The sequence below is a fragment of the Engystomops pustulosus genome, chromosome 2, assembly GCF_040894005.1.
Source record: "Engystomops pustulosus chromosome 2, aEngPut4.maternal, whole genome shotgun sequence".
NCBI classification, from domain to species: Eukaryota; Metazoa; Chordata; class Amphibia; order Anura; family Leptodactylidae; genus Engystomops; species Engystomops pustulosus.
This window is the reverse complement of record NC_092412.1, coordinates 66,518,828-66,531,425: the sequence shown is the minus strand read 5'-3', so window position 1 is coordinate 66,531,425 and position 12,598 is coordinate 66,518,828. Positions and strand designations below refer to the sequence as shown.

The window sequence follows — 12,598 nt, the reverse complement described above, 5'->3', positions numbered from 1 at the left end:
GGAGACTTTGCACTTCAGCTTCAGGTTACACCACTGGTCCCTGACTTAAGAACACCCAACTTACAGATGACTCCTAGTTACAGATGGGCCTCTCTATCCACTGTGACCTCTGGTGAAGCTCTCTGGATGCTGGTAATTTAGTAAGCTTTAGTCCCAGGCTGCAAATATCATTTGTATAGTATCTGCATTGAAGTTCACTATTCAATCTGTTCCATGTTTTTAAAGTCCAAATTTCACAGGGAACAAAAAAATTTTTTCTGAAATTACACTTATTAATTATACCTGTGTAAGATGCACGAGAAAATGTTAATTGAACATATTTAATCAAAGTTGTCATGCTCTTTTAATATTAGGCCACAACTTGCAAGCCACAACTACAATGATACCAAGAGGGAAAGCAGAAGAAAATAAACCAATACAATGTCCGGAGCAGCTGGGGGTGTTGTGGGTGTGGGTGGGTTGTTGTTGTGGGTGATGATGTTGTGAAAAGAAAAACCTGTTTATGCTGAATGGCAATCACACATAGGGTGAGAGGGGGGCTTATATAAAATAACCATGAGGGGGCTGTTTGGTAACATAAACTAGGGAACATGAGAGTGTTTTCATTTCTGATTTTTTAATGCTGCCACGTGAGTTCACTGCAAAGAGGCCCACTGAGGCACTGTTGCCCTGGGACCTACTGAAACCTGGAGCCGACCCCCAAGTTTATTGTCCCAAACTCCCTCCACAGATGCTTGTAAAATAAGAAAACGTTATACTTACCTCGGTCCGGGGCTCCGTACACTTGCACAGATGTGCAGAGTAGCTGGCATACTACATCGCTGCTTCACTGTGCCATACAGCGCTTGCTGAATAAAGCCGGGGTGCAGCGCTCCAGATTAAGTAAAGAACTGCGAAGGCGTGGGGAGCACAAGAGGTGAGTCCAGTGGTTTATCCATTCCTGATTTTGGTGATAGAGGAGCCCCTGGTTTATCCATTCTTGATTTTGGTTATAGACTTCCTTTAAGTGTCAGCTTCATGAACAGTTCTTTTGTTTTAAAACTGTTTTACAAGAAAAACATAGTTCAAACACTAAACATAATTTTCATATTTTAAAGTGTCGAATCAAAAGCAAGAATAAAGATAATCTGAACAGAAATAGATTGCGCATGCGCCGTACTTACAGTGCTTGCGCAACTAAGCCGTGTTTAAGCGCTCCGGCTTCATTGCAGAACTGCAAAAGTATGAGAAGCACAAGATATAAGTATGATTGCGCCTCATCGAACTCATCTCTTGGAAAGTATAACGTTTTTTTTCATTGCAGTCACAGAGGGACTTGGTGAAGGCCATTTTGGACACTAATTCACCGGTTTATAAGAACCTGTGGTCGGTTTAGTGTCCAAAAATTGCCCTGACAGGTCTACTTTAAGTCCCTAACAAATCTATAAAACCAAATACTACATTTATGAAATGTAACAAAAATACAGATAAATAGCCCCAAAGGAGTAAAGTAAAAAATTGTAGGACTTGTTGAACAAAAATTGAAGAACATTTTAATGCCTATAACAAACGCTACATTTCACATTCACTTTATTGGTGTAAACTAAATATAAAGAATTATTTTCTGAACTTACAGTTTTTATCTTTAGAAGTAAACACTATAGTGATGTATACAAAATACATTCCATCTTCTTCTTTCACCACACTGTAACACAAAGAAAGAATCAATCTGTAAATATTACATTTGAAGGGCATGTGATAATTAGGTTTTGCCAGGAGAAGAGGAACACTTTCTTCTTATTACTAACCAAGCCATCAAAATGTACTTGACATTGTTGGAAGAATTTTTAAGCTGATCTGCCATTTTTCAGGATTTAGATCTTATGTCTAAGTTTGTCGTTTTTCATAGAACCCTTCCATAGAGGTTCACCTGTAATAAATGTTCTGCATAGATACATCTGCCCAGTGTCATAGAATATACAGATGAAAAAGCTATGGATCAATCTGTCAATATTTTTACCTGCAATTTTCTTCTGCATCAGGCTGAGTAAACAGGCTGAAATTAATATGTCAACAGCTGGATGAATAGAATCATGTAAACCATAAGCACATGTTTATCTGTGTTTCTTTGTAGAAAGATAACTGATTTTTAACATATTAGCATGCATTTTTGTATAAACATAAGATAAATGAAAGGCGCCTATATATGTATATACATTAGTACATAGAGTACACACACAGGGACACATTTACTTACCCGGCTGCTAGAATTCACCGAAAGTGCATTGTCTGACTATAATGCACTGTGCCGTGATTCACTAAGATTGTGCGCCCGATATCCTGCATGTGTCAATTCCCCACTCACGTCCGACAGAGCTCACCATCTTTTTAGTGGTGCATGTAAGTGCTTGAGCTTGCGACACAATTTAAATGTTAAATCCCACGCTCATCCCAAATCAGTTGGATCATCTGATTTCTGTCGCAAAAGTCGATTTCTGTGCCAAAATCCCAGCACAGACACTTGCTAACTACCTGCCCAAGCTGTGTAATCCCCAAAAACGGAGCACAGTCTGAAGAAAGTGTGCTACCCTTAGTGAATAAGCCCCACAAAATTACAACAACATTTCTGGATTATTATTCTTTATTTAAAGAGCAGCATTAATTCTATCATGCTATACATAAGAAATGGGTTCACATACAGAAAAGACAAGAAAAAGTATGAACAAAAAAACATAAAACTGGAATAAATTAACATAAGAAGAATAGTGGCCCAGGGGGCTCACAATATACATGGGAGGGTAGGTGCATACACAGGGTAAGGGGGCATAGCAGTGGGGTTATTGCATGTTTCAGACACTGATGAGTTTTCAGGTTACATTTGAAGGTTTTGAAGGTGGGGGTGAGTCAAATATGATGGGGCACATTTACAATGGGTCTGCGTACCGTGATTCTGTAGGGTTTCCCAAATATTTCCTTTTTGCACCAAATTTCCCTGGGTTTTTGGTGCACACGATCGGACTGTTGCGCCGGCTTGCATGCAACACAAATCGGGGGGCGTGGCCGTCGACTGATTGGGACAAACAGTGGAATTTAAAAACGAAATTGTGTCGCAAGATCAAGCACTTTCATGCACCAGGAAGAAGAAGGTGAACTCCGGCGGACCTGAGCGGGGAATCGACACATGAAGGAAATTGGACGCACGACCTTAGTCGGCAGACCCGAATCATCGTTGCACAACGCACAGCGGGGATCGTGACAGGATCGGGTAAGTAAATCTGCCCCATTTTGTTAGAGTATGGGAGATGCACAAGAGAAATCCTAGAGTCAATTGTGAGGAGACAAAATGGTAGAAAAGCAAAGCAGAAGGTCTTTCTAGATTAGAGATTACATGTGGGCCGGTATTGGTCAGAAATATATGGAGCCATATATAGAAATAAATGGAGGTCGTTAACCTCCATAACCTTTTTTCCTCCTTCTCTAAAAGCTGCCATTACTGCTATAAGTAGTTGAAAGCTGTAAGAAAACTTGTCAGAAACTGTAGGAAACTGTACATGGCTGACCCTTAGGTCAGCCTGGTTGTACTGCAGACAGGACAGATCACATAGAGGACACACGCCTATAAATCAGTGATATAAATATATAGGTATAAATGATGCCATAGACTTATATTTACAGAAATTTCCTACAAAACTGCTATATCTCTTCTAGGCTTACTTAATCCTACATATGTCCATATACACAATTTACAGAAGTCAAAGCATCCACAAATTCCCAATTTTGGCACAGTGTCCTCAAGTTCATAGGCATGGGCCCACACAAGATATAAAAAGTAGCTACAGATGTCCTGTTCTGTGTCCCTCAGGGAGGGAGAACAAGGTAACTTTTTAATAGGTGCAAATGAAAATTAAAGGGGTTGGCCACTTTAACTCATGTTTTTTTATAATACGTGTTTTTTGTAATGTGTGGGGGCAGGATATTAGGTAATTTGCCAATTTACATCTATTAAAAGTTTTGCAATGCTTTCTTGATATGCAAATTGAAGCCTCCTGACTTTTTACCTCATCAGTCAGACATTGCTGTCTATAAAATGGCTGCAAATGGAGGGTTATGTGATCCTAACTGTCCATGTACAATCAACCTGCCAGGACCTTGTGAAAGTATTCATGAATATAAGATTAAGGTCCTGGCAGGGCGATTGTTCATGGACATTTAGGATCACAAAACCCTTCATTGTATGGACAGGAATGTTTGGCTGATGGCGTAAAATACATTTCTGAACCAAGGTTTTTCTATACATATCAAGATAGCAGAGCAGAAATTGGTAAATTACCTAATAATCTTTACCCAAAAACATAAGGAAAAGTGGTGAACCCCTTTAAATAGGAACTGTCACCCCCGAAAACTACCCCCACCAAATATGGGGGCTTATTCACAGTGCCGGCCGAACATTCAACTGGCTCTGTGAATAAGCGCGGCGCAGCCACTGTCAGCTCGCCGCATCGCATAGAGCCGGCAGCAATTGCGCAATACATACGCTGCTTCCAGCGATTCTTAACCCCTTAAGGACGCAGCCATTTTACAGCTTAAGGCTCAGCCCGATTTTTTGGATTCTGACTTGCTTCGCTTTATATGGTTATAACTTTTGAACACTGTTACTTATCAAAACGATTCTGAGATTGTTTTTTCCCCACATGTTGTACTTCATTTTAGTGGTAAATTTTGGCAGATAAGTTTTGCGTTTATTTACAAAAAAAAGAAAATATGATAAATTTTTTGAAAAATTTGCCATTTTCGAAATTCTAAATCATTGCGTTTCCAGGCAGATAGATGTACCACCTAAATAAGTTGCTGAATAAGATTTCCCATTTGTCTACTTTACATTTTCATAATTTCTGAAATGTCTGGATAATTTATTTTGATGTCACGCGGCTTACAAATAGAATAGCGCTTTTCGGGATTTTCAGAATTGACTATTTTGGGGATAAATACAGTTTTGAATGAAATTTTACACATTTAGCATCAAAACCCCCTATATAATCTACCCATTTTCAAATCTGCACCCCTCAAGCTATCAGAAACAGCTTTTACGAAGATTGTTAACCCCTTGAGATCTTCATAGTAATTGAATCAAAATGGAGGTGAAATTTAGAATGGTCATACTGTTCCCTTATACGTTCATTTAGCACTAAAATTTACACATTTCCAAAATATAAAAAGAGAAAACCCACCATACAATTTGTTCTGCAATTTCTCCTGAGTACAAAGACCCCCCACATGTGGCTGTGACTTGTTTTATGGGGGCACAGCGAGACGCAGAAGGGAAGGAGCACCCTGCAGCTGCCAGGATTTTAGTTTCCTCATTGGCCCCTTTTGAAGGCTATAAAATTTTCGCTTTTTCGTTATTGGGGCCATGTGACGGCATTTTTTTTGCGGGATGAGATGCTTTTTCCATTGTTACCATTTTGGGGTTGGTATCACCTATTGTTGAAAATTTAGGAACTTTTTTTGAGGGCAGGAGTAGAAAAGCATCAATTCTGTACTGGATTTTTGACTTTTTTTTTTTTGGTGTTCACCGTATAGACTAATAATCCTGTTATCTTTATTCTATGGGTTGATACGATTACGGGGATACCAGACATGAATATATTTTCTTACGTTTTACTAAATTTGTCAAACAAAACCCTAATGTGGGGAAAAATCTATAATTTTTGTATTGCCATCTTCCAAGTGGCATAACTTTGTTACGTTTTTGGCTACGGAGCTGGTTGATGGCTTGTTTTTTGCGGGACATGTTGTACTTTGCACCAGTATCATGTCTAAGTACATATGGTTTTTTGGTCGCATTTTATAGCATTTTTTGTGGGATTGAAAAGGTAAAAATCATAATTTTTGGAGGGTTTATAACAGTTTTTTTTTACGGCGTTTATCGTGGGGGTTCAATAATGATTTACTTTTATTCTACGGGTTGTTACGAACGCGGTGATACTATATATGTGGGGTTTGTGTTATGATTTAGACTTTTTTTTTGAGTTATATGTCTCTTTATATGTTTTGGGGGTTTGGGGCATTTTTAGTGATTTATGACTTTATTTTTTTATTGAATAACTTTTTTTTTTACTTTTTTACTTTTATACCATGGGACATGAAGAAGCAATCATCTGATTGCTTCTTCATGATAATATTCTGCAATACTCATGTATTGCAGAGTATTATCAGTGTCAGCCTATACACTTGCATAGGCTGGCACTGTGCCAGTAAGATGACGTCACAGACGCCATCTTACTGGCAATTCTTGCAGGTAACTCTGGGGTCCAGATCGGACCCCAGAGTTACTATAGCAACGATCGGCGCCCCCCGAAAACGGTTCGGGGGGGCCGATCGTGGGGGAAAGACACCCCAGATGCTTGTTAGATGCCGCGGTCGCGCTGACCGCGGCATCTAAAGGGTTAAGCACCCGCGATCGGAGACAACTCCGATCGCGGGTGTTACACTGGGGTGCCGGCTATTAGTTACAGCCGGCACCCCGTGTTTCCCGATGCCGGTTCGGCTCTGATCCAGAGCCGAGCCGGCATAAGCGCCGTGGCGGATATATCCGCCACTGAGCGCTAAGTCACTGCGCTCCGTGGCGGATATATCCGCCGCGGAGCGTGAAGGGGTTAAAGGTCCCTGACAGGGGCGTGGAGGGGATGTGTCGGCCGGCCCCCTCATGAATACGGCGGACCTCTTATTTGGTAAGAGGTTGCATCGATTAAAACTAAGTTTGCACACACAAATTTTAATAAAAATTGAATAAATATAAAGGGGCTGGGGACAGGATTAGGGCGAACATATTTGCTAGGGGTATTTTTTGGGGGTGACAGGTCCTCTTTAAATATTACAAATTCCAACTGATCTTATGATGTTGGTGCAAAACAATAATCTCAAGCCTTGCAAAGTGTATTGGCATTATCCAAAATTTTTGATGTACAATTTCCCAATGTGTCTTCATCGTTCCCTTCAAGATTTTAAGACAAAGATACCTAATGTTTTGTGCTATGTTTCCCCTTCACATCTATCATCATAGCTGTTAATGAGCTGTTTATAACACATGCAAAACAAATAAACATCACCTTCTAGGTTTTTCACCCGAATTCTGTTTTATAAGGTGAGAAATACTGTACTGCAAAACACAAAGGGGAATGCAGTCAGCATTGAGGATATGAACAGATGATGGGAATGGATAGGCAGCGGTCCCTATTGCCCAGGGTAGTGCACACCACACATGTCTAGAAATGACTCTCCGTTATCAGAATGAATGTAATAGCCTCAAGCAGAGTCATAGTTGTTGAGATGATCAGCTGCTCTATCACTCATTCAACTATCTCTTTTCCGGCACCAGGCAGTGTCAGAACCTGGCATGACATGAATGCACAGGAACAATATTTTTGTCTCCAGGCATGAGATCAGGTCATCCGCATTTAAGTTGTAAGTGAAAATAACATGAGCATGAAAGAGATTAGCTGAAAAAGCTGAAAACATAAGTGCATCCGCTGTGCAAATTACCCTGATGGTTTGGAGGGTTTAGTAAAACACATGACGCTTCAGATTGAGAACACTGGTTAATAACTGGGTCATGATATGATGACTGTGAGATGTTAAACAGGTTCTTTGCCTATCAGTAATCCTTCTACTTTTACCATAGACAGCTCCTGAGTGCTAAACTAATTAGATATAGAAATCTAGAAACTGTATCAACAACAATATAATAGTTACATTTTTATACTGTTCATAGACAAAAGATTTTATTTAGAGACAGAATCAATTTGAAGGGGTTGGTCACTGTTTAACATAAATTGCTCATGTGCCTTTACTGCCTTAATAATAATCCCTGAATGCTCACCAATTGATTGCTGATCCCTTGATGCTTCCTTTGTTGGTGTGTGCAGACTCTCTGTGCACTCTGTAGGATCTTTGTTTACATGTCTGAACATTGATAAATATGAGGGACCTGCAGCAGGAGATTATGACTCATCCTGTTCTCCCATCTGGAGGCTGCCATCATGGACGGACTGAAGGAGTAAGAAACAGAAAGTTGTGTAGAGATGCAAACTGCAGTATGTGAATAACAGGGAAAGGCTGAAGCTCTAACAGGAGGCAAAGGTACAGAGACATATACATGCAGAGAACTGTCTATTGGAACAGATCTATTGAAAAGTGGCCAACACCTTTAATGTCCACGAAGGTATAATGTATGGCGGGGAAGTAAGGTTTTAGATGCAGTTTTTGAAGCCAAAAGGTTTAGGATCTTTAAAGGATGGACCTTTTTTTTCCATCCACTTCTGGTTTGGGCTTCAACAATTACAGTAAAATACTTAACTGTATGTCCTTACCCTTAGCTGACAATTCTCATTGAATTTTAAGTATAACAATCATATTTTGGTACATAATGGTAAATAAATTCATAAATTTAATATTTTTTTAAACATTTTTATTATAATTATCATGCGGTATAAATTACTTGATAAATTTATTCTGCGGGTTGTTACATTAACAGTCATCCCAGTCATTTTTATACAATGCGAGTCATCCTGCCAAAAAACAAAGGAGAACTACATTTTATGGATGTTACAATATGGCAACATAAAAAATATTTTCTAAAATACTGTACAAAAGTGATGATAAACCATTTTACTATTTATATTATACATTAAGTTACCCTCTTTTAACAAAATAAATTGTAGTCAAATTGTTGCCATTTTGGGCTCTGTGCTAGTTTTCTGTCGGACTTTGCCTGTTCTTTCTAGTGTAAACTGTTTGCACAGGTATTTAGGAAGTGTCTACACCGCAAATGTGTCGCAAGCAACCGTTTTTTGGTGTAGCTGCACTAGTCAGCAAGCAGCACAAATTCCGGCGTTCCAGCGCTTAGTGGAACCATGCGCCAAATTTAACATGCAAAGTGTGTTGCACGCCCACTGGTGCACATTTACTTACCTATCCCATCGCGATCCCACGGTGCATTCTCCGACGCTGATTTGGAGCTTGCCGGGATTCACTAAGGTCCGTGCGCCCGATATCCACTTCTTTCTTCTGATTCCGTCAGGTTTTCCAACGCCCCCCCCCCCCCCGTTTCCGGTCACGTGAAAGCTGGTGCCACAATCCGATTGCGTGCGCCAAAATCCTGGGGCAATTCGGCACAAATCAGAAAAATTTGGGAAACCCGGCGGAAAAACGCAATTCGGACCCTTCGTTAATGTGCCCCACTATGTTAAAGGTGCACCGCAAAAAAGTTTTTGAACTCGGGAAGCGACAGATGATGATTTCACCGAGCATAAAAATCCCAGTGATACAATGTGTATGATAGATGTTGATCATCTTGCATGGAGTAAGACAATTCCATTACTTATTCCAAGTGTTTGAACTACTTTTCACAATTATTTTACACTTAATAACTGGCACATCCCGATAATAAATTTGGCATAATATTCAACTGCCAACTTTTGAGATCTAACCAGTATTTTGCTACAAAGTTCAGCAGAATATTGGGTACAACGTCCTAACTGGGATAGATTTTTTTTCTTAGCGTTTTTACATTTTTACATTTCCATTTTAGTTATAGAGGAGGCGGACACTGTAGGCTTCCTGCTTGGTCTTAAAACAAGAGAGCAGAGTGGATAATTTCTTTATGATATCTTTGGCTTGCCGGAAGCTGTATGGCATATACAGTATGTGACGCGTGGTTTAACATAATTCTATCTTCTCTTATTGTAGACAGTAGTGGAGGAGACTGCAGCCAACTACATTACAGCGAAACACAGGGATGAATGTTTAAGCTTATGGGGGATTTAGGGCTAGCTGTCAGCTATTGCAAGTCCAAAATGCATCTGTATTCACAATAAATGTGAGAATGAATATTATAATATGTATATATTGTAATTGTTTTTTTTTTTTTACTTTAATTCCTTTGAGTATTTATTGTGTTTCTGTCTGTAGTATGTAATCCTTTTTCTATTGTCAGCTAAAGAAATTAAGATGAATTACAGGTACTGTTTTTTACTTCCTTTAAATTACTAAACTAAAAATGAGTAGAGAATACAAGACAAAAAATATCCAAAGAGCGTTATAATACACAATATAAAACAGCAGAGCAATATCCAACAATCTGAAAGCTGCTATGCACATCTGGATATCCTATATGTCTCCACTAAGGCCAGGCTCATATTTGTAAATCGCTTGTGAACCCAGCCTAAGCAAAGCGTCATTGATATAGAATCTGAGAAATGTTTTCAGCTTTGTATTCAGAGAGAGATGAAAATTTATCCGAGCCCTACATTGTGTTTTAAGGTGTAAAGGTGTCAAACCTGTTGCGTGTTATAGCTGTAATCCTTGATTTTCTTTTTATAGCTAAGCAGCTTACACTGAAAGCTGAACATCTTATTGCATTGACAGTTCATAACAGTGATTGATTACAAGAGCAAGGTGGATGCACATCATCCCATGTGATGTCTGGCTTGGCAGCTAGGGTGAAATATTTGTCTAACAATTTATAAAATAGTAATTCATGACTGTACGAACACTTTATTACCTATTTTTAAGCAGCATTTCTCAAAAAAAAAAGAGAAAGTAAATTTAAGGGAACAGATCTTATATATATATATATATATATATATATATATATATATATATATAATAACAGTTAAACACGTTGATTTGCTGCCAATTGGGTTTTCTGAATACAGATTTTTAAATGTGTGTTACGAAAATATGGGGTCATTTACCGTTCACAACATTTACAGATATGCGTTACAGCACATGGAGATGGGAATGGCCATAACAATAGGAAAGGCCATAGAGTAGGGAACAGAAGTGGGAGGTAATCACCCATTGTTAGTCGTTGATCCTACAATAGAGATTGTATTACCACCTATGATAATAATGAGATGAAAGAATTGTGTGCTGTGTATTTTAATTCCTATTAGTATGCTTAAAGGGGTATTCCCATGATGATGTAAATAAATGAATACAACGATACTCAATGTCATTAGTCACAAAACGGAGCTTAAATAGTTAGATTTTATGATTTACAAAATGTATGGCCTCTCTAAATTAGGTGGAGTTATCACTAAGATGGCCGCCACTGGAAACTACAAGTTCCATGATCCTTTAGTTCTCAGTAACTTCTCCTCCCTCTTATGTTCTGCTCCCAGTGATGATATAACAGGTTTTCTTGCTCTGTTACCATAGTAATGATGTGTAACTGCCATCACCACAACACCGGCCATACTGGATGCACTGCAACCAACCCACTACAGCCAAACGTAGTGGTGATCACATGACCTGCCCAGGCAGATGCAGGACATATGATGTGGACATGTGACCAGCGGCCATCTTCTGTTCTGTGTCTGATCCACAACGGACGGAATTAACAGACTGATTAAAGGGCCAGTAGCATTTTAACCCCTTAGCGCTCCGCGCCGTAGCTGTACTGTGCAGCTTCCGACGATTAGCGCTCAGCGCAGTACAGCTACGGCGCAGAGCCGATGCCGGTTCAGCGCTGCATAGCAGCCGAACCGGCATCGTTTGCCGCGGGATTTTAGCGGTAATTTACCGCTGACAACCCCCGGCTAACACCCGCGGTCGGAGTGGGCTCCGATCGAGGGTGTTTAACCCGTTAAATGCCGCGGTCAACGCGACCGCGGCATTTAACTTGCCTTCTGGGGGTCTTTACCCCACGATCGGCCCCCCGCACCGTTTTCGGGGGGGGGGCGATCGCTGTTTTGGCTCCTCTGGGGTCCGATCGGGACCCCAGAGAAGCCTGGAGGGTTTACCTTTAAGATGGCGTCTGTGGCGTCATCTTAAAGGCAAAGTGTCAGCCTATGCATTACATTAGTATTGCAGAGTATTATCAAGAACAAGCAATCAGATGATTGCTTGTTCATATCCCATGGTGGATCATGTAAAAAATGTACAAAATAATGTTTTTCAATAAAAAATTACTTTATAAATCACTAAAAATGCCCATAAGCCCCAAAACATATAAAGAGACATATAGCGCTCAAAAAAGTCTAAATCATAACACAAACCCCACATATATAGTATCACCGCGTCCGTAACAATCCGTAGAATAAAACTAAATAACTATTGAACCCATATGATGAACGCCGTAAAAAAAAAACGTCAAAAACCCGCCAAAATTTTTGATTTTTACCTATTATATCCCACTAAAAATGCAATAAAAAGTGATCAACAAAACATATGTACTCCAGAATGATATTGTTGCAAAGAACAACATGTCCCGCAAAAAACAAGCCATCAACCAGCTCTGTAGCCAAAAACGTAACAATGTTATGCCACTTGGAAGACAGCGATGCAAAAATGATAGATTTTTCCCCACATTAGGGTTTTATTTGGCAAATTTAGTAAAACATAAGAAAAAATATTCATGTCTGGTATCCCCGTAATCATATCGACCCATAGAATAAAGATAACAGGATTATTAGGCTATACGGTGAACACGAAAAAAAAAAAAGTAAAAAATCCAGTACAGAATTGATGCTTTTCTACTCATGACCTCAAAAAAAAGTTCCAAAATTTTCAACAATAGGTGATACCAACCCCAAAATGGTAACACTGGAAAAAGCAT

At 39.5% G+C, this 12,598-nt stretch overlaps 1 long non-coding RNA gene across 1 annotated transcript in view; it reads right to left on the bottom strand.

Annotated features, from left to right (window-relative positions):
• Positions 1-1,563: 1,563 nt before the first annotated feature.
• Positions 1,564-12,598, bottom strand: part of LOC140116526 (uncharacterized) — a 43,531-nt gene continuing 32,496 nt past the window's right edge. Inside the window, exons 3-4 of the long non-coding RNA XR_011852792.1 lie at positions 7,859-8,027; positions 1,564-1,684 (exon numbers count right to left, since the gene is read on the bottom strand). This is a non-coding gene — a long non-coding RNA (uncharacterized lncRNA). The remainder of the gene's footprint in view (positions 1,685-7,858; positions 8,028-12,598) is intronic.